This window comes from Heptranchias perlo, chromosome 12 (genome assembly GCF_035084215.1).
Source record: "Heptranchias perlo isolate sHepPer1 chromosome 12, sHepPer1.hap1, whole genome shotgun sequence".
NCBI classification, from domain to species: domain Eukaryota; kingdom Metazoa; phylum Chordata; class Chondrichthyes; order Hexanchiformes; family Hexanchidae; genus Heptranchias; species Heptranchias perlo.
The window spans coordinates 13,601,222-13,627,144 of record NC_090336.1 but is presented as its reverse complement, the minus strand read 5'-3'; the positions used below and the strand labels follow the sequence as shown (position 1 = coordinate 13,627,144).

The 25,923-nt window shown below is 44.5% G+C and overlaps 1 protein-coding gene across 6 annotated transcripts in view; it reads right to left on the bottom strand.

The window, feature by feature from the left end:
• Nucleotides 1–25,923, bottom strand: part of dgkza (diacylglycerol kinase, zeta a) — a 432,154-nt gene that overhangs the window by 271,003 nt on the left and 135,228 nt on the right. The gene's annotated exons all lie outside the window — the stretch shown is intronic.

The window sequence follows — 25,923 nt, the reverse complement described above, 5'->3', positions numbered from 1 at the left end:
TTCCTCGTAGCCACCGGGGACACAACGAAGAACATCGGTCAAATTCAGCTGCGGGAGGGCCACTGACCAGTGGGCAGTGCGACTTTGGACCCTCGCTGGTCGTTTCAGACATGCTGACTTCTACTGTGCACCAGTTGATGTCTATCCTCTCCGCTAAATCAGATCACTCAGCTCAATGAATCTATCTGCTAATGCGAATTTTCAATGTTTTCTCTAAATCCCCACAATAGAATATTCTAGATTTAAAGAGATTAGGCTCACGCTGTTAGGACTGCTTTCGAACGTCACTTAGCTCTGGCCCAGTATCACGTTGTAGTGTTAGAGCAGAGAAGATTAAGAGGAGATTTGATAGAATTGTTCATAGTTATGAGGTGTTTTACTGGAGTAAATAAGGAGAAACTGTTTCCAGCGGCAGGGGGGTCAACAACCAGAGGACACAGATTTAAGATCACGGGCGAAAGAACTTGGGGGGGGGGGCGGGGGGGCGGGGGGGCGGGGAGATGATCGGTGCAAACGGTCATAGTCCATTGGAAGGAGGGGGCTCAGTGTCCTTTACATGTTCCAGAATTTATGTCCTTAATATTTTAGAAGAATTTATGTTGTAATTTTCATTGAAAATCTTTGACATGAAGGCTGTGCAGCTAAAGTCTCAATAGGACACTTTCTTTGATTAAAGTTAGCGTAAAGAATGTTTGTAGAGGCTGATCCAGGAAGGGCAATAGCATGGGCAGTCATCATAGTACATGATCACGTTCAAAGGGGAAAGGCACAGGTCCCTTTAGACAAGACACCTCAAGCAGTCACTGACAATATTCAGAGACACTGTGTTTCTGCTTTCTCTGCCTTTCAACAAGTGCAAACATCTGGATTACAGACAAGACGGCAGCAGTTCAAGGAGAAGGCCCACCGCCACCTTCTTGGGGCAACTAAGGATGGGCAATAAATGCGGTTTTGCCAGTGTCGCCCATATCAGAGATCAAATAATTTTAAAAGTTTTTTTTAAAAGGCAGCAAGCAGACACAATAATTCTCTCCAGGGGCAGGTGGAAAAATAAATCGGAGGACAGCACCTCCTATTGGGCACACTTAGAATGACAAAGACATGGTAACAGGAGATGTGACCACCCTCTCAGTCAATGAATGGAGCACGGTACAGAACTGGGTATGGGCATCGGTAGAAAGCATAAGAAAAATTACTAAATGGAGCTGGGAGACATTTCATCTCATTGTTTTTCTTAAGTATTTCAAGAACACAGGGTAAAATTAGAGCTAGGCCATTCAGGGGCAAAATCAGGAAGCACTTATTCACACAAAGAGTAGTAGAAATACGGAGCTCTCCCCCCAAAAGGCTGTGGGCGCTGGGACAATTGGGAGTTTTCAAGGCCGAGATCCATAGATTTTTGTTAGGTAAGAGTATCTAGGGATACAGAGTTAAGGCGGGAGTTGAGGTACAGATCAGCAATGATCTAATTGAATGGCGAAGGCGGCTCGAGGGGCTGAATGGCCTACTCCTGTTTCTAATGTTCCTACGTTATTAAGTTCAAAAGGCATCAAAAGGAACACTTATTTTGGGAAGTTCTGTCTTAAATCTAACTAGCAATGTTTCTGGGTGATGTTTGTACATTAAAATGTATACCTGATGCCAAAAAGTGAGGCATTAACTCTAATTGTCCCTGGTACTGAAGACAGCTGGATGAAGCTGGAATTTTTCCACGTTGATGCCCAGCATTACACATATTTGATTGTTCCACCAGTGGTTCAAGATCCAATCTGCCAGTTAAATGCGTCAAGCTACACTCATACGTTAACCTCCTTTTTGGTAGTGCAGGTGAGGTGGTTCTCCTCTTTCAGTGCCAGCAGTAACAACCCAAAGTGCGCCATGTATTACCATATGGTGTTCAGTCTGCCCGTACCCAGACAACACAATGCTGCGTTGGCGTCATGTACTCGAATACTTTTACACCTGCACATAGCGTGCTGTGCAATACTGCCCAGTTCTTCAGTTCTCTATATCACACCGTTTATTGTTGTATCCTTGTTTAGTACTTCTACAGCCAACACTACAGTGTATTACTATGTTTCATTAGTACTTATGTACAGACACATATCTGCGAAGTACACTGCCATACTGTTTCTTTAGTATTTATATACACTCATGCACACAATAGTACACTGTACTACTGTGTTTCTTTAACACACACACACACCATTGCAGCAAAAGAACCAGAGAGGAGATGAGGAGAATTTTATTTTACTCAACAAGTTCTGATCTGGAACGCACTGCCTGAAAGAGTGGTGGAAGCAGATTCAGTAGTAACTTTCAAAAGGGAATTGGATAAATACTTGAAGGGAAAAACTTGCAGGGCTATGGGGAAAGGGCAGGGGAGTGGAACTAATTGGATCGCTCTTTCAAAGAGCCGGCACAGGCACGATGGGCTGAATGGTCTCCTTCTGTGCTGTATGATTCTATGATTGTGCGCTAAGGATTACTGCAAGTTCTTTTTTAAGTATTCTTCTGACAAACTCATGAAAAACGTAATTGGCCTGCCAGTTGTTTAAAATAAAAATTCTACTTTAACTGATCACCACTCTGCGCCCTGAAGTCAATGGAGGAGGAATATAATTCTACATAGTCTACAAGCCCTCCAAAAATGAGCAGACAATGGTGGCTTGGATCCCAAGGTTTGAGACAACCGACAGAGAGAAAAAAAATCCGAGGAAGGTTCAGCACTCGTCTAACCCGTCTTTTCCCTTTCTCGAAGCTGATGAGCATGCTGTGTATTTCGGACTTTTCTGTGTATATTAATGAGCATGAATTCATCTCTCTACACAAAGAGTGACTAAAGTGACTGGATTTACTCTCTCAGAATGAAGGCCGTGAGACCTCCCCTTGGCGTGTATAGTTGCAATAATGACTCACCTTAAATTCTAAAATGAAATTAAATTCTACAGTAAGTGTGTCAAGATTGAGCAGCCTTCCCAGAGTCCGACAGATGGCTAAAATTCCAGTTAATGACTGCACTGAGCATGTGACGTCCACAATCTCACAAACTATTAATTATAATTACTACAATCGTTAAAATTCTTCAGTTACTGACAACACTCTTCACTGCCTTCTGCAAGTGGAATTTGAAAACAGAATTTATTCAGTATTTAACCATGAGCAGCTGCAGTGCCAGTTTTATAGAATACAGATACCCACTGGTCCTACATAATCATCGGTATTATTACCCCTTATCGAGCTGATGGTAACTGCACCATGCATTGGGTTGGAGTACATCCACTCCAACAGGAAGGAGAGTGGTAAACAAACAGTTAAAACAAAATCTACTACTTCAAATCTCTTTGCGTTGCCACTGACCGTGTCTCCCTAAGGTTAATTTTGTGCTTGCGCATTGGTCTGATGTGTTCCATCAACAGGGCTGTCGAACCAGTGAGCTGGGAGACGAGGCAGAAGCCTAATCGATTTTTTTTTTCAGCTGCTATTGTTGCTCTCCCTTTTGTAAAAAGAAGCAACAGAACTAGCAATCAACAGATTTCAGGCAGCAACTTGAAGGAGGAGTTACGGGCTCCTATTCCCATTGAGAACAGTTCGATTTTAAAATAAAATCATTGCGTGAGAAGTGCAAGATCATGAGTGAGCTGTGCGGAGGCCTACCCCTCACTAAAATCCTGGGACTTGATTTATAAACAGCCCCGTGACAAACTCAGAGGGGTCGGTTGTTGAGGTGCACGCGATTCCAATTTTTAAAAAAACTGTCTGTGATCAATGCCACGGGAGATACAGTGGAAGTGTGTTTAAAAGGAGAAAGTGGTGGTTTGGGAGCATTTTGGAGCTAGTTCAGTTCCTGGAATAGTGTATTGTAGTGTTGGTGACCAGGAAGAGAGTGCACTTCAGTGTTTGCAGTATTGTGTTCGTGCTAGTCCCGGTGAATAACAACAACAACTTGCATTTATATTGTGCCTTTAACATAGTAAAGCATCCCAAGGTGCTTCACAGGAGTGTGATCAGACAAAAATTGACACCGAGTCAAAGAAGATAGGAGATATTAGGAAGAGTGACTAAAAGCTTGGTCAAAGAGGTAGGCTTTAAGGAGGGTCTTATAGGAGTGGGGCAGAGTGGTTTATGGAGGGAATTCCAGAGCTTAGGGCCTAGATGGCTGAAGACAAGGGCAGCCAACGGTGAAGGGATTGAGGGATGCACGAAGCCAGAATTGGAGTAATGTGGAGCTCTTGTAGGGCTGAAGGAGGTTACAGGGATAGGGAGGGGCGAGACCATGGAGAGATTTGAACATGAGGATGAAAATTTTAAAATGGAGATGTTGGTGGGCCAGGCTCTGGCACGGTCAGGTGCCTATGCTCGCAACCAGGTGATGGTATATGGGAGGGGGGGGGGGGAACTAAAGAAATGGGGAGAAAAATATATGTTTTTTTAAAAAAGTACAGAGTTAAAATAAATCAAAATATTTGGAGAATCATCCTCACTTTTGTACTCAGAGTCAGAAATCATTCATTTACCGAAAGGAGAGTTGAAAGAAAAAAGAACTTGCAATTATAGATGAAAAATTGAAAAATGGAAGACAGCTCGATCGGATTTAATGAGTGTTCAATCTGTTTTGGGGTGGCTGATTAAAGAAGCCCGTATCTCCAGTGAAACAATCCACAAGGGCAGGCTGCCATACAGTACCTCACGCAAAAGGTTGGTCTTAATATGTGAGCACCAACAGTGGAGGGCCAACTTTATTCCTCAGCTGTCACATAACTCGGTGATCAGGGGTGGGATATCGGGCAGACGGGCACAGTCAAAGAACGTGAAACGTCTCATATGCCTTGGTTACCGTAGCAAGTTACTGGCATTCCGGCTGGCGGGAGGCTCTTTAAAGTCTAAATCTTCCCTAAGGAGTGAATTCGCTCCTTCCCTGTGGAAATGTTAAATAGTGGCTGTGGAACTGTGGGCTGCCTTTTCCTACCCCGCAGGAAGCCAGCCCTGCTCTGTTGTTGCTGGAGGTACCCGAGACCTACAGCAGCCATATCATCTCATTCACCTCTAACTCCCACCCCTCACCCACCTCCCCCAATCAAGGTGGGCTCCACGGCACCGGCAGAAATCCCACCAAAAAAAAATGTAAATGAGGCTGATCCCTGAAGTGCATTGGGGTCAGCGGCAACAGGAGAGTGGGGGTGACTGGCCCAACCCTGCCAAACTAACGATGGCAATCCCGAAAATCAAGGCTTTGACCGCCAACAAGCTATTCAACTGTGAAGGAGCCCGCATCCGATGCCCATTCCAGGCAGGGCTCACTGGATAACGATCAGCAGTGGGGCTCATTTTCTCTCCGCGGCCCATCGGGGCGCCGAGACCAATCGTAGCCCCGCCGTCGCCATGGCGGCTGAGAAAAGCAAACAAAGGCGATGCGGGTCGGATTCCGGCCTGTGAGGCTCAGCTGCTCGTACTCCACGGGAGCCTGGCCGTACTTGTTATAACTGATCAGTAATTTTATCGTAGGCGTTCAGAGTGTTTCAGCACACATTGAAAACATACTATCTGCAAACCATAAAAGCGAACTCTGCGTTGACATTTAGAGGTTTCAAGAGGCAGAATAAATATCACAGTTAATCCTGGAGGCGGGGAAGTGCCAAAGTCTGTTTAAAATATAATACTGTTGCAGCCGGTGAAACATCTTTGCAAAGGACACTAAAAGCTCCTGTCTATCTGAGAAAAGGTCAGGTTCAGGAGGTTCGAGCACTGCTCTAGTGCACCTCCCATGAGCGATTACATAAGGGGCTATTTTAAACCTTTAAAATGCATAGCTATAGAGACAGCTGTGACAGATACAGCCAGCAGGTATCCAATGTTCACTGGTTTACAAAATGCAACATCATTTATTGTGGGTTTTTTTTCAAAAAAGAGAAGGTCCATTGTGCGCAGAACTTTACACCAGGCGGGGTGGAGATCCCGAAGGTATCTGCAAGCTATGGACCGATCCTCCGGATTTGGCCTTCAACTATCTCCCTTCAGACTGGGTAAAGACCAACAGCTGTTTCCCACCGAAAGTAAAGGGTGTTCCTGAAATTATCTAGGGCTTTTCTTCCCCCCCCTCACCTCTGCAAAAATGAACATAGCTAAGACTATCGATAGCGTATATACAGAGAAACTATATCCCTTGGTGGGGGAATCAAGGACGAAGGGACATAATCTTAAAATTAGAGCCAGGCCATTTAGGAACGAAATCAGGAAACACTTTCATACAATGGGTCGTGAAAATCTGGAATTCTCTTCCCCCAAAAGGCTGTGGATGCTGGGACAATTGCAGCTTTCAAGACTGAGATCGATAGATTTTTGTTAGGTGAGGGTAACAACAACAGGTGTATTTACATAGCACCTTTAACGTACAAGAGAGGTGGAAAGGTTTAGGGAGGGAATTCCAGAGTTTAGGGCCTTGGCAGCTGAAGGCACGGCCGCCAATGGCGGAGTGATTAAAATCATGGATGCGCAAGAGGCCAGAACTGGAGAAGCGCAGAGATCTCGGAGGGTTGTATGGCTGGAGGAGGTTACAGGGATAGGGAGGGGCGAGGCCATGGAGGACTTTGCAAACAAGGATGAGAATTTTGAAATGGAGGCATTGCCGGACTGGGACCCAATGTAGGCCAGTGAGCACAGGGGTGATGGGTGACCGGGACCTGGTGCGAGTTAGGACACAGGCAGCAGAGTTTTGGATGAGCTCAAGTGTATGGAGGGTGGAAGATAGGAGGCCAGCCAGTGGAGCATTGGAATAGCCAAGTCTAGAGGTAAAGGTATGGATGAGGATTTCAGCAGCGGATGGGCTGAGGCAAGGGCGGAGACGGGCAAAGTTATGTAGGTGGGTGTAGGCGGTCTTGGTAATGGAGAGGATATGGGGTGGATATGGGGTAGTAAGCTCATCTCAGGGTCATTTAGGTTGCCAAGGTTGTGAACGGTCTGGTTCAGCTTCAGACAGTGGCCAGGGAGAGGGATGGAGTCGGTGGCTAGGGAACGGAGTTTGTGGCAGGGACCGAAGACAATGACTTTGGTCTTCCCAATATTCAGTTGGAGGAAATTTCTGCTCATCCACTGCTGAATGTCGGACAAGCAGTGTGACAAATCAAAAGCAGTGGAGGGGTCGAGAGAGGTGGTGGTGATGAGATAGTGCTGGGTTTCATCAGTGTACGTGGGGATCCTGACATTGTGCTTTCGGATGAAGTCACCGAGGGGCAGCATGTAGATGAGAAATAGGAGAGGGCCAAGGATAGAGTTAATGGTGCAGGAGTAGGAAGAGAAGCCATTGCAGGTGATTATCTGGATAGATAGGAACGGAAGCAGGCGAGGGCAGTCTCACCCAGCTGGGCAACGGAGGAGAGGCGTTGGAGGAGGATGGTGTGGTCAACCGTGTCAAAGGTTGCAGACAGTTTGAGAAGGTATCAAGGGATACGGAGCTAAGACGGGAAAATGGAGTTGAGACACAGATCAGCTACGATCTAAATGAATGGGGGAGCAGGCTCAAGGGGCTGAATGACCTACTCCTGTTCCTATGTTTCTATGACTGGCAAACTGAGCAACTGGAGGAGGTCCATCTAGAAATCAAATTTGGGCTTTCCAATGCACTGTTGGTATATCGTATAAGTGCGCCCATTATGATTACCACCTATTCTCAATAATTCTACAAACACCAAGTGCGTTAGCTGAATTTCTACACAGCAGATTTTACACTTCTATTCAGAGAAACCCAGATACAGCGATTACACAGCACATGGTCGCTGGTTGCTGTGCGATGTGGTTACTGAATGAATATGCAAGAGTAGCCGTGGACGTGGAGATACTGGACACTAGAACTTTCTGCAGGTGCTTTTTCAACATCAACTGGATCCTAATTATAGCTGCGGGTACATGAAAAGTTCACCGATAGCAAGATTTAATCTGAAAGGGAGTTCAGGCTGTACATTATGAAGTGAAACACAAAGAGCTGAACTAATTTCCTTTGAAGAATTAACGATTGAGAGAGGACATGATCCAGGTATTAATGATGAGACACAAATAATGTTGATGTAAGCAGGCTATTTAACTTGGGGCAGAATTAGAGGTCCAGTGAGTGTCGACAGACTGTTCAACCACAGGGTCATTATAGTTAAAGCTAATCCGTGTCCACACGTGCAGATTCCCGCAGGAATTCCGCTTAACAATCAGGAGTGGGAATCTCGGTTAATTTTTTTTCCTTAACTAACTCAACTGGCTTATCTAAAGCCAGCTGCAGTGCCCATGTTGCAGCTTCAGCTAAAGTCAGACAACTCAGCACGGTCCGGGATCCTGTATGGGACCCTCCCTAGCCTGCACGGCACAGTACATTAAGAACAGGAGTAGACCATTCAGCCCCTCGAGCCTGCCTCTAACTCAATTAGATCATGGCTGATCTGTACCTCAACTCCATTTTACCCACCTAAGCCTCATATCCCTTGATACTCTTACCTAAAAAAAACAAATCTAACGATCTCTGCCTGGAAAGCTCCAATTATCCCAGCATCCACAGCCTTTTGGGGCAAGAGAGTTCCAGATTTCAACCACCCTTTGTGTAAAAATGTGCTTCCTGATTTCTCTCCTAAATGGCCTAGCTCTAATTTTAAGGTTATACCCCCTGGTTCTTGAAACCCGACCAAAGGAAATAGTTTCTCTGTATCTACCCTATTGAATCCTTTTTAACATTTTAAACACCTCGATCAGATCACCCCCTCAATCTTCTATACTGTAAAGTATGTCCGTTGGGCATCAGGGGAGTTCCAAATTAAAATTATTTGAAAAGTTTCTGCAAATGATCTTAATTCCAGGTAATTTGAAAAAAATAGTTGGGTAGAAGTTGACCTGTAGCTCACACTGATTGGTCAGTTGAGACATAGGAGAAAGGCCATGACCTTTGAACGTAGAATAGTGCTCTTTGGGAGGCAACAACAACTTGTATTTATATAATGCCTTTAACGTAGTAAAACGTCCCAAGGCGCTTCACAGGAGCGTTAGCAAACAAAATTTGACACCAAACCACATAAGGAGATATTAGGACAGGTGACCAAAAGCTTGGTCAAAGAGGTAGGTTTTAAGGAGCGTCTTAAAGGAGGAGAGAGAGATGGAGAGGCGGAGAGAATTCCAGAGCCTAGGGTCTAGGCAGCTGAAGACACGGCCACCAACAGTGCGGGCGATTAAAATCAGGGATGCGCAAGAGGCCAAAATTGGGAGGAGCGCAGAGATCTCAGAGGGTTGTTGGGCTGGAGGAGGTTAGAGAGATAGGAAGGGGCGAGGCCATGGGAAGATTTGTGAACAAGGATGAGAATTTTAAAATCAAGGCGTTGCTGGACCGAGAAGCAAGAGGAGGAAACTAATGTATGCTATCAAAAATAATCTATAAATGGAGACAGGTGACATAAATAAAGAAGCATTTTTTAAAAAAAAAGTTCAGAGCGACTGAACTTGGCAACCTTGCAAAACATTCCAGGTCCCTGTAATTGCCAGCTCTCTGGAGGGTGCTGAGTGCTTTGCGAATGTAATTTAGGGACGTGTGACCTTCGAATGGAAACATGCTGTTGCCTGGCCATCTGGTGGCTCTTGAGCCCATATTTAAAAAAGAACACAGTTGTCATGGTGAGATAAATATTACAGCTTTTTTTTAATAATAGGAGTGCCTAAAAATGAGCCCCGTTAATGACAAAAACACGGGGAATGGTTTGCACAGCAGCAGAAACGACATCGAATGGAGCAGAGCCCTTCATCTCCAACGTCCAGTGAGGCACCTTTTGGGCAGGGACTGATCCAAGGTGCAAGCTTGCACAAAATCACCATGAGGTGGTAAAAATACTCGAGGGAAAAACGGTGCAAAGTTTCTGCAATGGGTCACAGCTCACAGTAATCAGCCATGGCCCAGTGGGTAGCATTCTTGCCTCCGAGTCTCAAGGTTTTGTTGGTTCAAGCCCCACTCCAGCGACTTGAGCACAAAAATCTAGGCTGACACTTCAGTGAAGTACTGAGGGAGTGCTGCACTGTCGGAGATGCTGTCTTTCAGAGGAGACGTTAAACTGAGGCCCTGTCTGTCCTCTCAGGTGGCTGTAAAAGATCCCATGGTACTATTTTGAAAAAGAGCAGGGGAGTTCTCCCTGGTGTCCTGGCCAATATTTATCCCTCAACCAACATTATTGAAACAGATTATCTGATCATTATCATATTGCTGTTTGTGGGACCTTGCTGTGTTTCCCTACATTACAACAGTGACTTTAAAAAGTACTGCATTGGTTGTAAAGTGCTTTGGGACATTTGAGGTCGTGAAAGGTGCTATATAAATGCAAGCCTTCCTTTCACAGTAATCTGGATTTTTCAGCACCTCTAAGATCACTTGCTTGTTGCCAGAGTATGTTTCCTCACTCAGCAGGTCTAGATGGTGAAGACAGGCACTGAGATCGATTTTTACTCATGGCTGTCATGTCACCATAGCATCATGCTTGCTCGTTAAGTCTCACATTCAGGGCTTGACAGTCTAATGACTTCACACAGCAAATGGAAGCCGGCAGCTGGTGTCTTTTGCCCAGAATTTGCATTAAAAAAACCCACGATCATTCAAATCGTAGAATGGTTACAGCACAGAAGGAGGCCATTCGGCCCATCGAGCCCGTGCCGACTCTTTGTAAGAGCAACCCAGTTAGTTCCATTCCCCTGTTCTTTCCCCGTAGTCCTGAAAAGTCTTTAGAATTGTACCATTTACTTTATATTGTCTCAGCTCATTCTTCCTGCCAAAATGTGTCACTTCGCACTTCTGCGTTAAATTTCATCTGCCATGTGTCTGCCCATTCCATCAGCCTGTCTATGTCCTCTTGAAGTCTATCACTTTCCTCCTCAATGTTTACTACACTTACGAGTTTTGTGTCATCTCCAAATTTGGAAATTGTTCCCCGTACACTCAAGTCCAAGTCATTAATATATGTCAAAAAAAGCAATGGTCCTAGTACCGAGCCCTGGGGAACACCACTGCACAACTTCCTCCAGTCCGAAAAACAACCGTTCACCACTACTCTCTGTTTCCTGTCACTTAGCCAATTCTGTATTCATGCTGCCACTGCCCGTTTTATTCCATGGGTTTCAATCTTGATGACAAGCCTATTATGCTGCACTTTATTCAACGCCTTTTGAAAGTCCATATACACCACATCAACCACACTGCCCTCATCAATCCTCTCTGTTACCTCATCAAAAAACTCTATCAAGTTAGTTAAACAAGATTTGCCTTTAACAAATCCATGCTGGCTTTCCCTTATTAATCCACACTTGTCCAAGTGACTATTAATTTTGTCCTGGATTAGCGTTTCGAAAAGCTTCTCCACCACCGAGGTTAAACTGACTGGCCTGCAGTTGCGGGTTTTATCCTAACAGCCTTTTTTGAACAAGGGTGTAATATTTGCAATTCTCCAGTCCTCTGGCACCACCCCCAAATCTAAGAATGTTTGGAAGATTATGGCCAGCACCTCTGCAATTTCAACCCTTACTTTCCTCAACAACCTAAGATGCATCCCATCTGGACCAGGTGACTTATTTACTTTAAGCACAGCTAGCCTTTCTAGTATCTCCTCTTTATCAATTTTCACCCCATCCAGTATCTCAACTACCTCCTCTTTTACTGAGGCTTTGGCAGCATCTTCTTTCTTGGTAAAGACAGATGCAAAGTATTAATTTAGTACCTCAGCCATGCCCTCTGACTCCAAGCGTAGATCTCCAAATTGGCCCCACCCACTCCTCTTACTACCCATTTACTATTTATATGCCTGTAGAAGACTTTTGGATTCCCTTTTATGTTAGTTGCCAGTCTATTCTCATACTCTCTCTTTGCCCCTCTTGTTTCCTTTTTCACTTCTCCTCTGTACTTTCTATATTCAGCCTGGTTCTCACCTGTATTATCAACCTGACATCTGTCATATGCCCCCTTTTGCTGCTTCATCTTACTCTCTATCTCTTTCATCATCCAGGGAGCTCTGGCTTTGGTTGCCCTACCTTTCCCACTCGTGGGAATGTACCTAGACTGTACCCGAACCATTTCCTCTTTAATTATTCAATTACAATTTTGCCTGCCAATCTTTAATTGCAATTTACCCGGGTCAGATCCATTTTCAACCCACTGAAATTGGCCCTCCTCTAATTAAGTATTTTACTCTTGATTGCTCCTTGTCCTTTTCCAAAACTAAACTATGATCCCTAAATAAGAAATAGGAGGAGTAGGCCATAAGGCCCCTCGAGCCTGCTCCGCCATTCAATAAGATCATGGCTGATCTTTGACCTCAACTCCACTTTCCTGCCTGATCCCCATATCCCTTAGAGTCCAAAAATCTATCAATCTCAGTCTTGAATATACTGAATGACTGAGCATCCACAGCCCTCTGGGGTAGAGAATTCCAAAGATTCACAACCCTCTGAGTGAAGAAATTTCTTGTTATCTCAGTCCTAAATGGCCGACCCCTTATCCTAAGACTATGCCCCCTAGTTCTCCAGCCAGGGGAAACAGCCTCTCATCATCTACCTGGTCAAGCCCTCTCAGAATCTTACATGTTTCAATGAGATCACCTCTCATTCTTCTAAACTGCAGAGAGTATGTTCCCCCACTGACACTTGCTCTGCTTGACCCACCTCATTCCCCAAACCAGATCCAGCAATGCCTCCTTCCTCTTTGGCTGGAAACATACTGATCAAGAAAGTTCTCTTGAACACCCTTCAGAAATTCCTCCCCCTCTTTATCCCTTTACACTATTACTATCCCAGTCTATATTAGGATAGTTGAAGTCCCCCATTATCACTAGTCTATTGTTCTTGCACCTCTCTGCAATTTCCCTGCAAATTTGCTCCTCTATATCCTTCCCACTAGTTGGTGGCCTATAGAATACACCCAGTAGTGTAATGGCACCTCTATTGTTTCTTATCTCTAACCAAATAGATTCTGTCCTTGACCCTTCAAGGACATCTTCCCTCTCCAGCACTGCAATATTCTCCTTAATCAATAATGCCACCCACCCCCTCCTTTTTTTCCTTCCCTATCTTTCCTGAACACCTTGTATCCAGGAATATTTAGTACCCAATCCTGCCCTTTTTTGAGCCAGTTCTCCGTTATTGCCATTACATCATATTCCCATGTTGCTATTTACACCTGCAACTCACCAACCTTATTTACCACACTTCGTGCGTTTACATACATGCACTGTAAACCTGTCTTAGACCTGTTCATTCTCTCTCTTAGTCTGATCTCACCTAATACCATATTAATGTACAAATAAGTGATCACAGAGTTTATTGGCTAGAAGAGTAAGGAAACAACTGACAAACACAGTGTAATTAAATGGAGGCAAAGGGCCAAATTTTCCTCTGTTTGGAAAAAGATGCGGAAATGCTAATTTTTCCTCAGTAATTCACAACCTAATAACAAAAACGCAGAAAAGAGAAGTTTTAAAATTTGCTGCGGGTGCGATTTAAAAAAAAAATTGGTAATGAAAACATTTCAGCCACTCACAATGCATGTGTAATAATATCCTTTAACACCTCTTGGGTAGCTAAGGAGACATTTAAGTGATTTGAATGCCGATAAAACTTTGTTAATTCAGCTATGGAGTTTTGTGTGCAAAATGGAGATATTGCCAAGTAGAATTAGTCTTGGTTCCCAGAGGTGATCCCAGAGGTCATTGCTGTAATGGGGTCATTGTTAAGGGCAATTGGTCCTATTTTCAGATATGATCCCGGAGGTACTGCTAGTAATGAGGATGAACCCCCAATATACAAGGGAGGCGATCAACATGACAACTTGGCAAAGGAAGAGTTAAGATGGTAGCAATAGTTCGGAGGGCTGACTGGAAGGTCTGAAAGAAGTTGAACCATTTTCTTTTTAAAAAGTAAGGAATGACTATCACTTGTAAACAGCAGCACAGGGACATATCTGGACACAAAGGAAAGGGGCAGTTGTGACAGATATACACAAATTAAACTGTACTGACATGGAGAAGAATGCAGCAAATAAGGTATTAGAAGTGAGAATACAGGATTACACAAGCTACAGTATATAAAAACCAGGATGGGAATAAGAATGTACTGCAGGAAGGTATTTCAATGGACCAAATCACCTCTCAAACGCCACTGCTCCCTGTTTAAAGGCACTTAAGGGGAAGCTAGGTAAGTACATGAAGGAGAAAGGAATAGAAGGATATGTTGATAGTGTGAGATGAAGTAGGCTAGGAGGAGACTCATGTGGAACTAAACACTGGCATAGACCAGTTGGGCCAAATGACCTGTTTCTGTGCTGTAAGTTTTATGTAATTCTATGTAAAACCAGCACATTACAAGAGGACACGATGTGGAATAGGTGGCCGACACTAAACCATAACGTCACGCAAACAAGCAATTGCAGAGCTGTTCAAGAAGAAGCATGTGAAAGCTGTAGAATCTGCAGGTGTTGAAATAGAACACAGGACTTGTGATAAGTACCGTGTTAATTCTGAGACTTGCAGGTTATGTTACATCAACCGGTCCATATAAACTGATTACACACACACACACCACCAAATAGATAAGTGAGCTTATAATATACTATCTGCTCTTTTCACAGAGAAAGGAGTTACCAAAACAACCAGCCATGATCATATCCATTCGAATCAGATACCAGGACAGATATGCAAACTGGAAGAGAAGTAGTTACTGATTTTAGGGAGGAGGCACAGGAGGAGCCGTGAAGCACTGGTGAACAAGGGGTAGCAGTGGTGGTTAATTGATGCTGAGGGCCAGTTGGTTAAGGGTGGAAAACAAGCTAACCCTGCTGAGTTATTTGGGGATAGTGGGCCTCCTTGCCAAAGACAGAAAGTAATTTGGGCAGAGTGGAGGTGTCCAACTCCCATAAAGTGATATCATGGATCAACAGTTCTTTACACTGTAGGCTGTTGTTGAACATGTGGCAACACCAGTGGCATCTGCAGTGGAGACTTCACTTACATAAACCATAGGCACAACCTGGTTGACTCTTAACTGCCCTATGAAGTGGCTGAGCAAGCCACTCAGTTTTATCAAGGGCAACTAGGGATGGACAATAAATGCCGGCCTTGCCAGCGACGCCCACATCCCGAGAATGAATTTTTAAAAAAAGTGTATCTCACATGAATGCGTCCACTGAGGTCCAAAGTCCGAGATGCAGTCAATGGCTGAATTCAACTCCCTTGGGGAATGGTCACAAGCTTCCAGGCAACCTCGGGGGAGGGGTGTCGAAACTGCGGACTGGTGACTAGTGTCGGCCGCTGCTTCTCTCGTTGAGTGTCTCTGCAGTGCTTATATCAGGTCATGATGACAGAACGGAGTCAGTAGTGAAAGGTGTTTGGTTCTCTATAAAAAGAGTATCAGAGGTACTAACCCTCACTTCTCATAGCAGGGGACGTGCAAAAATTATATTCATTCAGACGACTTGTTTTCTTCAACACACATTATTTTGACATGTTTTGTGATCACTAACCTTTAAATCGAAAGAATAAATGCCTTCTCGCAGGTCAGCGAGTTATTAATTAGTCAACAATCAAGCAGTCCGAGCCCGCATGCAGCAATACCTGGACAACATCAAGGCTTGGGCTGATAAGTGGCAAGTAACATTCGTGCCAGACAAGTGCCAGGCAATGACCATCTCCAACAAGAGAGAGTCTAACCACCTCCCCTTGACATTCAACGGCATTACCATCACCGAATCCTCCACCATCAACATCCTGGGGTCACCATTGACCAGAAACTTAACTGGACCAGCCATATAAATACTGTGGCTACAAGAGCAGGTCAGAGGCTGGGTATTCTGCGGCAAGTGACTCATCTCCTGACTCCCCAAAGTCTTTCCACCATCGACAAGGCACAAGTCAGGAGTGTGATGGAAAACTCTCCACTTGCCTGGATGAGTGCAGCTCCAACAACACTCGAGAAGCTCAACACTATCCAGGACAATGCAGCCCGCTTGATTGGCACCCCATCCACCACCCTAAACATTCACTCCCTTCACCACCGGCGCAACGTGGCTGCAGTGTGTACCATCTACAGGATACACTGCAGCAATTCGCCAAGGCTTCTTCGACAGCACCTCCCAAACCCGCGACTTCTACCACCTAGAAGGACAAGGGCAGCTGGCACATGGGGACAACACCACCTGCACGTTCCCCTCCAAGTCACACACCATCCCGACTTGGAAATATATTGCCGTTCCTTCATCGTCGCTGGGTCGAAATCCTGCAACTCCCTACCTAACAGCACTGTGGGAGAACCTTCACCACACGGACTGCAGCGGTTCAAGAAGGCAGCTCACCACCACCTTCTCAAGGGCAATTAGGGATGGGCAATAAATGCTGGCCATGCCAGCGACGCCCGCATCCCATGAACAAATAAAAAAAAACCTAACAGCTCAAAGTAGGGTAGTTATCATTCAGTAAATTGTTCACAAAACAGGATACTGGGATACAGTGTCAAAGTGCCCGGTCTCTCCTGGTCAAAGTGCCCGGTCTCTCCTGGTCAAAGTGCCCGGTCTCTCCTGTCACTCCCTGCTTTTCTTACCAAATCTTAAGGGGGAAAGAAACACCACCAATTCTGCAACCCTGAATGGAATGCACAGCCCTACCAAGTGGTGGAAATAAAAACACAAAATGCCAAAAATACAGAGCAGGCCAATTGAGATTTGTAAGGAGAAAAGATAGGTCAACGTTTTGGGTCTGGACTCTTCATCAGAATCCTTCCAATGTTTCACATCCAAAACGTTTGATTTGTCCTTTCCCAGGTAAGAAGAACTAGCATTTCTATAGCACCTTTCACGACCTCAGGATGTCCCAAAGCGCTTTACTACCAATGATTATTTTTCAAATGTAGTTACTGTTGTAATGTAGGTACTGACAAACTTGCTGTGCATTTCCAGAATTTCCAGTTCTTACTTTCAGCCATTACCGGCCCTGTCGCTGGTCTTTCATCCTTGTTACATTTCTAACTTCCTAAAGGTTCTGAAAAATGCTTTGTGAACTTTAAGTGCTTATGACATGTGGAAGGGATTAATGAACTAAATCCAACAGCATGAGACAGCTTAAGAAAGCATTCCACAAAGGTCTCATAAGTGACCTTCTGCCAGGACCTGGCACACCCTCAAAAAAAATTAAAGCTAACTTTTAAAAAAAAATGGCAAAACCCAGGTGAAGAAGAAACTTACATTTATATAGCGCCTTTCACAACCTCAGGGTATCCCAAAGCGTTTTACAACCAATGAAGAACTTTTGAAGTATAGTCAACTGTTGTGATGTAAGAAACACAGCAGCCAATTTGCGCACAGCAAGCTCCCACAAACAGCAATGTGATAATGACCAGATCATTTGTTTTAGGTGTTGGTTGAGGGATAAATATTGGCCAGGACATTGGGGATAACTCCCCAGCTCCTCTTTCAGTGGTGCCATGGTATCTGTTACGTCCACCTGAGAGGACAGACGTGACCTCAGTTTAACGTCTCATCCGAAAGACGGCGCCTCTGACAGTGCAGCATTCCTTCAGTAGTGCGCTAGCATGTCAGCCTAAATTATGGACTCAAGTGGGCTTGAATCCACGACCTTCTGACTCAGAGGCAAGACAGCTACCAACTGAGCCACAGCTAACAAGTCCCAGAGTGCAGGCCATCACTAAAGGGTGAGAAGAATGAGAGTACAGACAAGAAATGATGCAGTACACGTTATTTTAATGTTTAACTTGAGAACCCACGCACTGGAATGCTTCCACTCTCTGGTCTAAATGCTTGCTGCACTCATTCGCAAGGCCCTTCCGGCATCAAGCTAATCAGCAAGAGTTTTCTGACCAGGCTGTTAGGAATTGGGCCAAAACTCTCCAGGGAGGCGATAATGAACATTTAATTCAATTGTGCTTCTCGAATCAGCTCCCACGCAAAATCAGGCTCCAGGTCCATTCAGCTCCCACACTGAGTGCATCAAACTTGTTGCATGACTCGCCACCTTGAACGACAGAGGCCCACGGAAATCAAGCTGCGACTTAAATCACTTTTACAAACACCCCAGCCATGTGACTAAAAGAGCTCTAGTGTCGACCCAATTAACTGGGATTGCCTGTGTGGATGTATAAGCTGAGGCACAGAATCACTGGCAGTCCACCGCCAGCTCAAAATTAAAACAAGCAAGGGGCAAAGTATCGACTGCTACAATATCACTGTCATCATAAAAAAATTGTTCTATATCTCCCACCTCATGATTCTGCAATGGTTTGTGACGGTTCTCTACATTTTTTCATCTGCATGTTTTTTTACTGTGATATCAATTTTTATTTTGCTTATTTGGAAAATAGTTTTTTATTAAAACAATATAAACAAAAACACAGCCTAACTCTTGAAATTCTCTGCTCACGTCGATAGGTTAACAGAGAAAGCTGCCCGCTGGCGAATTCATCTTTTTACCCACTTCAGAGTGGGGGATGTAGCTATTTTGCCACTGACAACCAGACACTACATTTTCCAGCACTGGTCTGCTCACATTTATCAGTTAGCGACCTTACTCAAGAGGGGCATTGGCTAGTGGAGAAATAGAAATATCCAACAGATGTTCTTCTGAGGTCAGAATCTAAACGTGTTCCAGGGTACAAGCTGACTACCATTTTTATCCTTTGAGGCCTTTAATTCACAAATTACCATTACACAAGTGACTTATCCACTGCTTCATTAGGAGTAGATTAAAATGGCATTGCACTCCCCCACTTTATAAGTTGCACCTCAGTGTAAAGAAAGAACTTACATTTATATAGCGCCTTTCACTACCTCTGGACGTCCCAAAGCGCTTCATAGCCAATGAAATACTTTTGAAGTGTTGTCACTGTTGTAATGTAGGAAATGCGGCAGCCATTTTGCACACAGCAAGGTCCCACAAACAGCAATGAGATAAATGACCAGATAATCTGTTTTAGTGATGTTGGTTGAGGGATAAATATTGGCTACTCCCCAGCTCTTCTTTGAATGGCGCCATGGGATCTTTTACATCCACCTGAACACGCAAGCAGGGTCTCGGTTTAACGTCTCATCTGAAAGACAACACCTCCGACAGTGCAACACTCCCTCATTACCTCAGTGTAGAAGGAGTTCGACCGTTCCCCACAGTAACAGAAAATGGCTTTCGTCTCTCTTCAGAGGAATCCGGACACTACCTTGAACCAAATTATGTAAAGAATTTGAACTATTGGAAGCTCGCTGCATTCTCTGCCCTGCCCTGCCCTCCCCCCACCTCCATCCACTAAAAGGGGTAGGGTCAGTGTTGAAGTCATTTGAAAGGCTCTCCAAGTGAGCTAACTGTGGAACTGTTCGAAGTTCACTTGTGTCAGAAAATGAATCTATGTCGCTTGCTCATGCATAATTTGAAACGATGCCCGGATTGTCCCTCCCCTGAACCGACAATTGTCTGCCCTTTAAGGTAGTCGTGGAGCATCTCAGGACTCTCAATTCCATGTCCAAAGAGTGCGTTAGAAAAGAGCAATTTACTGATGGACATTGTGAATGGTGGGAGTAGGAGAAAGGATCACACAAACTGTATTAACCAAACTTACCAATTACAATGATTGATACTTGTCCCCAACACTCCATAGAAACAGGAATAGGCCATTCAGCCGTTCGGGCCTGCTCTGCCATTCAATTAGATCATGGCTGATCTGTACCTCAACTCCATTTAACCGACTTAGTTAAGGGTATCAAGGGATACGGAGCTAACAAAAATCTATGGATCTCAGTCTTGAGAGCTCCAATTGACCCAGTATCCATAGACTTTTGTTAGGTTGGGGGGGGGGGGTGCAGAATTCCAGATGACTACTACCCTTTCTGTGAAAAAGTGCTCCCTGATTACCCTCCTAAATGGCCTGGCTCTAATTTTAAGATTATGTCCCCTTGTTCTAGATTCCTCCACCAGAGGAAATAGATAGTTTCTCTGAATCTATCCTATCGAATCCCTTTATCATTTTAAACACCTTGATCAGATCACCCCTCAATCTTGTAAACTCAAGGGAATACAAGCCAAGTTTATACAACCTGTCCTCATAATTTAACCCTTTAAGCCCAGGTATTATCGCCTGCTGTAACTTCAGCGGATACCCAAGAGAAACAGCGTGAATTTTTCTTTAAACACTTTTCTCCGGGATCTGCCGCTGAAGTTAGGGCAGGAGATCAGGAGAAACCTCCAGTGGAATTTTCACCCCAATATATTATTCGGCTGCTAAAGTGAAAGCCTGTGTCCCTTTAAGGATATAAATTTACTCTGTATTCTTGAAATGAATGCTGGGTTTAGTTACTGGTCAGAGCCCTGCCTTTGTGGGAAGATTAAGACTTTTTAGATCTGGTGTTAAATGTGGCACAAAATTTCTATCAGACAGGTTGCAGCATCTGTAGCATTGACACAACTGTTAAAATAAAATTATTTCAATGCAATTAGCCAGTTTTAAAAATACAGTAGAGCACTGTGGTACTTTCATGTTCATGGATTATTTAAAGGAGACAATGACCATCTCACCTGGGACACACCAGCAGCCAGAAAACCAATATCCAAGATTCAAAGTCCAGGTTAACACAACTGTTACAGGACTATCACTATTATTTTGTATGCAACCCATGTTTAGTGCATTCACTGTGCAGAGTCAATCAGGGCAATCAGCTACAAAATAACTTACATCGATTACACAGATGACAGATTTTGGATGTGTGATCTCTACGCTCTATTAAATGAGGCTCTTGAACCACTTGCGCCGAGTTAAGTGCCTGTACTTTACACTGAACTGACCAAGAATGCGGAAGTGAACGTGCATTTAAAATGAAAGCAGAGAACAACACTACAATTACATACAACACCTAGAACACAACCCAGCACCTAGAACACACTGCAGTACCTGCAACACAAGACACCTGAAACAAAACACCCGAGAACACAAATCAAAACACCTACAATACCACGAAACACCTGCACCACCACAGTATAATGCAATTTAATACATCACAGTAAAACAAACAAACATAATACACCACAGTACACTGCAATACACCACAATCCAATACATAACACATTACAATATAATACAACACACCAAAGCACAAGACAACACGGAATACAATACACCGCACCACACCATAGTACACATCTACAACAATGCAGTTTTGTTGCTATTAGGCAGTGTCAAACAGAGGCCAGGCACTTCCCTACAGGGATGAATCAGTGGGAGGCTATTCTTGCCTACCTCCTGACAGCTCACTTTCAGCAGTATAGGCAGATGCCCAGGAAGCAGGTCAGCTGCTGAGACACATTCTCAATTCCGGGCAGTGAATGATGTGAGCATACCCAACACAGGAAAAGAGAGAGAATCACCTCAAAAAGATCACTCTCCGAAATAAGCAACAACTGGCTGTCACCAATTACTGAGATTCCAAGTAACGCTCCAAGTACGGTAACAGGAGAAACTATCAGCTGGATAGCAGAGCCTCTAATTAAAATCCCAGCTAATTAAGATGCTTCTACTGTCGTTTAATCCTATCACAGCACACTAAATCACCAGGATGTGAAGAGATTGAACAAGGCACACTAATTGTAACGGAGCCTGGACCCAACAGGTGTCGGCTTACACCACCTGCATCAGGAATATCATCTAATTATCTACTTGCAGAACTACTTATGGATCTACTTCACTAGACAAACACAAGAGTGCTGCTTGTGCAAAGGGAGGGAGGGGAGAAACAAAGGAAGGACAGACAGACAGACAGACAGACTTGAATTTATATAGAACCTTTCTTGACCGCAGGACGTTCCAAATGAAAATCTAAACACAATTATACATGGAATTGTATTTAATAATAATCGATACAAATGAGGAACCAGCAATTCGCTTCCTCCTCTCTGTATTCTCCCCTCTTCACCCAACTTTCCTTAGAGATCCAAGAGCCAAGACCCTGACTGCCTGTTCAGGTGGACGTAAAAGATCCCGTGACCTGTTTTCAAAGAGCAGAGGAATTTCTCCTGGTGTCCTGATCAATATTCCTGCCTCAACCAACACTTACAAATTAACTAGGTATTCCTCTAAATGTTGCTCGAGAGACTGTGCTGGGTGCAAATTGGCTGCCGTGTTTGCCTACAAATAACAGTGACTGCAATTCAGCATAATTTATTAGTGGTGAAGCACTATGGGACGTCCTGAGGCCGTGAAAGCAAACGCAGATTCTTTCTCTTTCTATTAACTTCCACTTCCCGTTTCCCAGGGCCACGACTCCAGCTTCACTGAGCCCAGCCTCTCAACACTCATAACCAACTCCTGTTGCCCCATAAGTCCCAACAGGGACATGTCCCTATGTTAGGAACATAGAGCTGCTCAGCACAGGGACCGGAAGAGGCCGAGCCCATCCATTGGGCCAGTCCCAGGAGGGTCACAAGATGTTACACCCGACATAAAATACCTGCTTTCAGTGCAACGAAAGGCAAGTGGCGACTGCACAATCTTCACCCTCAAGAATATTTACAGAGCGTGCAACAATTCGGCAGAATTTTCCTCTCCTCTGTAAGGCTTGCGTTGCTGAGTTTGTTTTTGCAGACGCCTCCATTTTTCCTGTGACTGGTTCAGCATTAAGTAAATAAAGCCTACGCTTTTAACTAAAAAACAGGGCAATGTATGGCCCGATGTAAGAAAAAGGCAACCGATCTATACTCTCAACATGCAAATCTCTCACTCCTACATTGCCTGGTAAGCTGTGTAACAGCTCCGCTCCCTCTCCCAGTCTACGAGTTCAGAAATGGTGGGCTGAAGGTTCAGTGTACCGGAGGCCTGTCCCGGCCGGCAACTCAACACGCAACCGGCTCACCTTCTCAGCCGTTCTCGTCCCCCACCAAACCCTCCCCCTCCCCTCCCCTCTGGTTCCTCATGGGTTCAGAAGGAGCCATCCCACCTACCAAGGGCATTTCCTCAAAGGGAGGGAAGGTACGACGCAGTCGGCCCTCCCTCACATCCTATTTATAGACTAGAAGAGTAAATAAAGAGAAACTGTTTCCACTGGCAAAAGGGTCGGTAACCAGAGGACGCATAATTGGCAGAAGAGCCAGAGGAGCAACTAGGAGAAATTCTTTTATGCCGCAGTGAACTGTTACGATCTGGAATTCGCTGCCTGAAAAGGGTGGTGGAAGCAGATTCAATAGTAACTTCCAGAAGGGAATTCGATAAATACTTGAAACGGAAAAAAAATTGCAGAGTTATGGGAAAAGAGCAGGAGAGTGGGATTAATTTGACAGAATCATAGAAAGTTACGGCACAGAAGGAAGCCATTCAGCCCATCGTGTCCGTGCTGGATGAAAAAGAGCTATCAAGCTTAATCCCACTTTCCAGCACTTGGTCCATAGCCCTGTAGGTTATGGCACTTCAGAGTTCACATCCAAGTACTTTTTAAATGAGTTGAGGGTTTCTGCCTCTACCACCCTGTCAGGCAGTGAGTTCCAGACCCCCACCACCCTCTGGGTGAAAACATTTCTCCTCAGCTCCCCTCTAATCCTTCTACCAATTACTTTAAATCTATGCCCCCTGGTCACTGACCCCTCTGCTAAGGGAAATGGAGTGGATAGGGAGGACCTATCTAGTCCCGTCATAATTTTATATACCTCAATTAAGTCTCCCCTCAGCCTTCTTTGTTCTAAAGAAAGCAACCCCAGCCTATCCAATCTTTTCTCATAGCTAAAATTCTCCAGCCCTGGCAACATCCTCGTAAATCTACTCTGTACCCTCTCTAGTGCAATCACATCTTTCCTGTGATGTGGTGACCAGAACTGTAGGCAGTACTCAAGCTGTGGCCTAACCAATGTTTTATACAGTTCCAGCATGACCTCCCTGCTCTTATATCCTGTGCCTCGGCTAATAAAGGAAAGTATCCCGTATGCCTTTTTAACCATCTTATCTACCTGTTCTGCTACCTTCAGGGATCTGTGGAAATGCACTCTAAGGTCCCTTTGTTCCTCCACACCTCTCAGTATCCTCCCGTTTATTGTGTACTCCCTTGCCTTGTTTGTCCTCCTCAAATGCATTACCTCACACTTCTCTGGACTGAATTCCATTTGCCACTTTTCTGCCCACCTGACCAGTCCACTGATATCTTCCTGCAGTCTACAGCTTTCCTCCTCACTATCAACCACACGGTCAATTTTTGTATCATCTGCAAACTTCTTGATCAAGCCCTCCACATTCAAGTCCAAATCATTAATATATATTACAAAAAGCAAGGGACCTCGTACTGAGCCTTGCGGAACCCCACTGGAAACAGCCTTCTAGTCGCAAAAACACCCGTCAACCATTACCCTTTGCTTCCTGCCACTGAGCAATTTTCGATCCAGCTAGCCACTTTCCCTTGAATCCCATGGGCTTTTACTTTTTTTTTTAAACCAGTCTGCCATGTGGGACCTTGTCAAAAGACTTGCTAAGAGCCATGTATACTACATCAAACACATTACCCTCATCGATCTTGTTACCGCCTCAAAAAATTCAATCAAGTTAGTCAGACAAGACCTTCCCTTAACAAATCCATGTTGACTGTCCTTGATTAATCCTTAATTAATTGGCCTTTCCAAATGACGATTTATGCTGTCCCTCAGAATCGATTCCAATAATTTGCCCACCACTGAGTTTAGACTGACTGGCTTATAATCACTCGGTCTATCTTTTTCTCCGTTATTGAACAACGGTACATTAGGAGTCCTCCAATCCTCCGGCACCACGTCTGTAGCCAGGAAGGATTGGAAAATGGTGGTCAGAATCTCTACTATTTCCTCCCTTGCTTCTCTTAACAGCCTGGGATACATTTCATCCGGACCTGGCGATTTATCTACTTCCTCTCTCACTATGTTTATCCCATCCAATATTTCACACTCCTCCTCACCCACAACCTCTGCATCGTCCCCCTCTTTTATGAAGACAGATGCAAAATATTTAATAAGAACCCACATCTTCCGCCTCCACACATAGTTTACCTTTTTGGTCTCTAATAGGACCTACTCTTTCCTTAGTTATCCTCTTGCTCTTTATGTATTTATGAAACATTTTTGGGTTTTCCTTAATTTTACTTGCCAGTATTTTTTCATGCCCTCTCTTTGCTTTCCTAATTTCCTTTTTAATTTTACCCCTGCACTTTCTATACTCCCCCAGGCTTTTTTGCCTTATCTTACCCTGTATGCTCCTAGTTATCCAGGGGGCTCTAGATTTGGCAGTCCCACCCTGTTTCTTTGCAGGAACATGTTTGCTCTGAACCCCTTGAATCTCCCCCTTTGAATGCCTCCCACTGCTCTGACACTGATTTACCTTAAAGTAGCTGTTTCCAGTCCACTTTTGCTAAATCACTTCTCAGCTTAGTAAAACTGGCCTTTCCCCAATTTAGAACTTTTACTCCTGTTCTATCTTTCTCCCTTTCCATAACTAAACGAAATCTGACTGAATTATGATCACTACCACCAAAATGCTCTCCCACTGATACTCCTTCCACCTGCCCAGCTTCATTCCCTAAAACTAAATCCAGAACGACCCCTTTCGTTGGGCTTGCTAGACTGGCTAAAAAAGTACGTAAAAAAAGATAGCTCTTTCAAAGAGCCGGAACAGGCACGATGGGCCAAACAGCCTCCTTCTGCTTTGTATGATTCATTGATTTCCACCTCCCCGCCCCCCCCCCCCCCGACAAAATCCGGCCACAGCCCTGGATCCAGCTGCTCAGTCTTGGAGCAGACTGAAGGCACTGAAGAACAAATGAAGGTACAAACCTTCATTTCGTACCCTGGTCTGCTGTGTGATTTCATGTCACGTGACAGGAAGAGAGAGAATATAAAAAAGGAAGGTTCTTCTTATAAGAAAGATAGGGACAATGCAGATAAAACA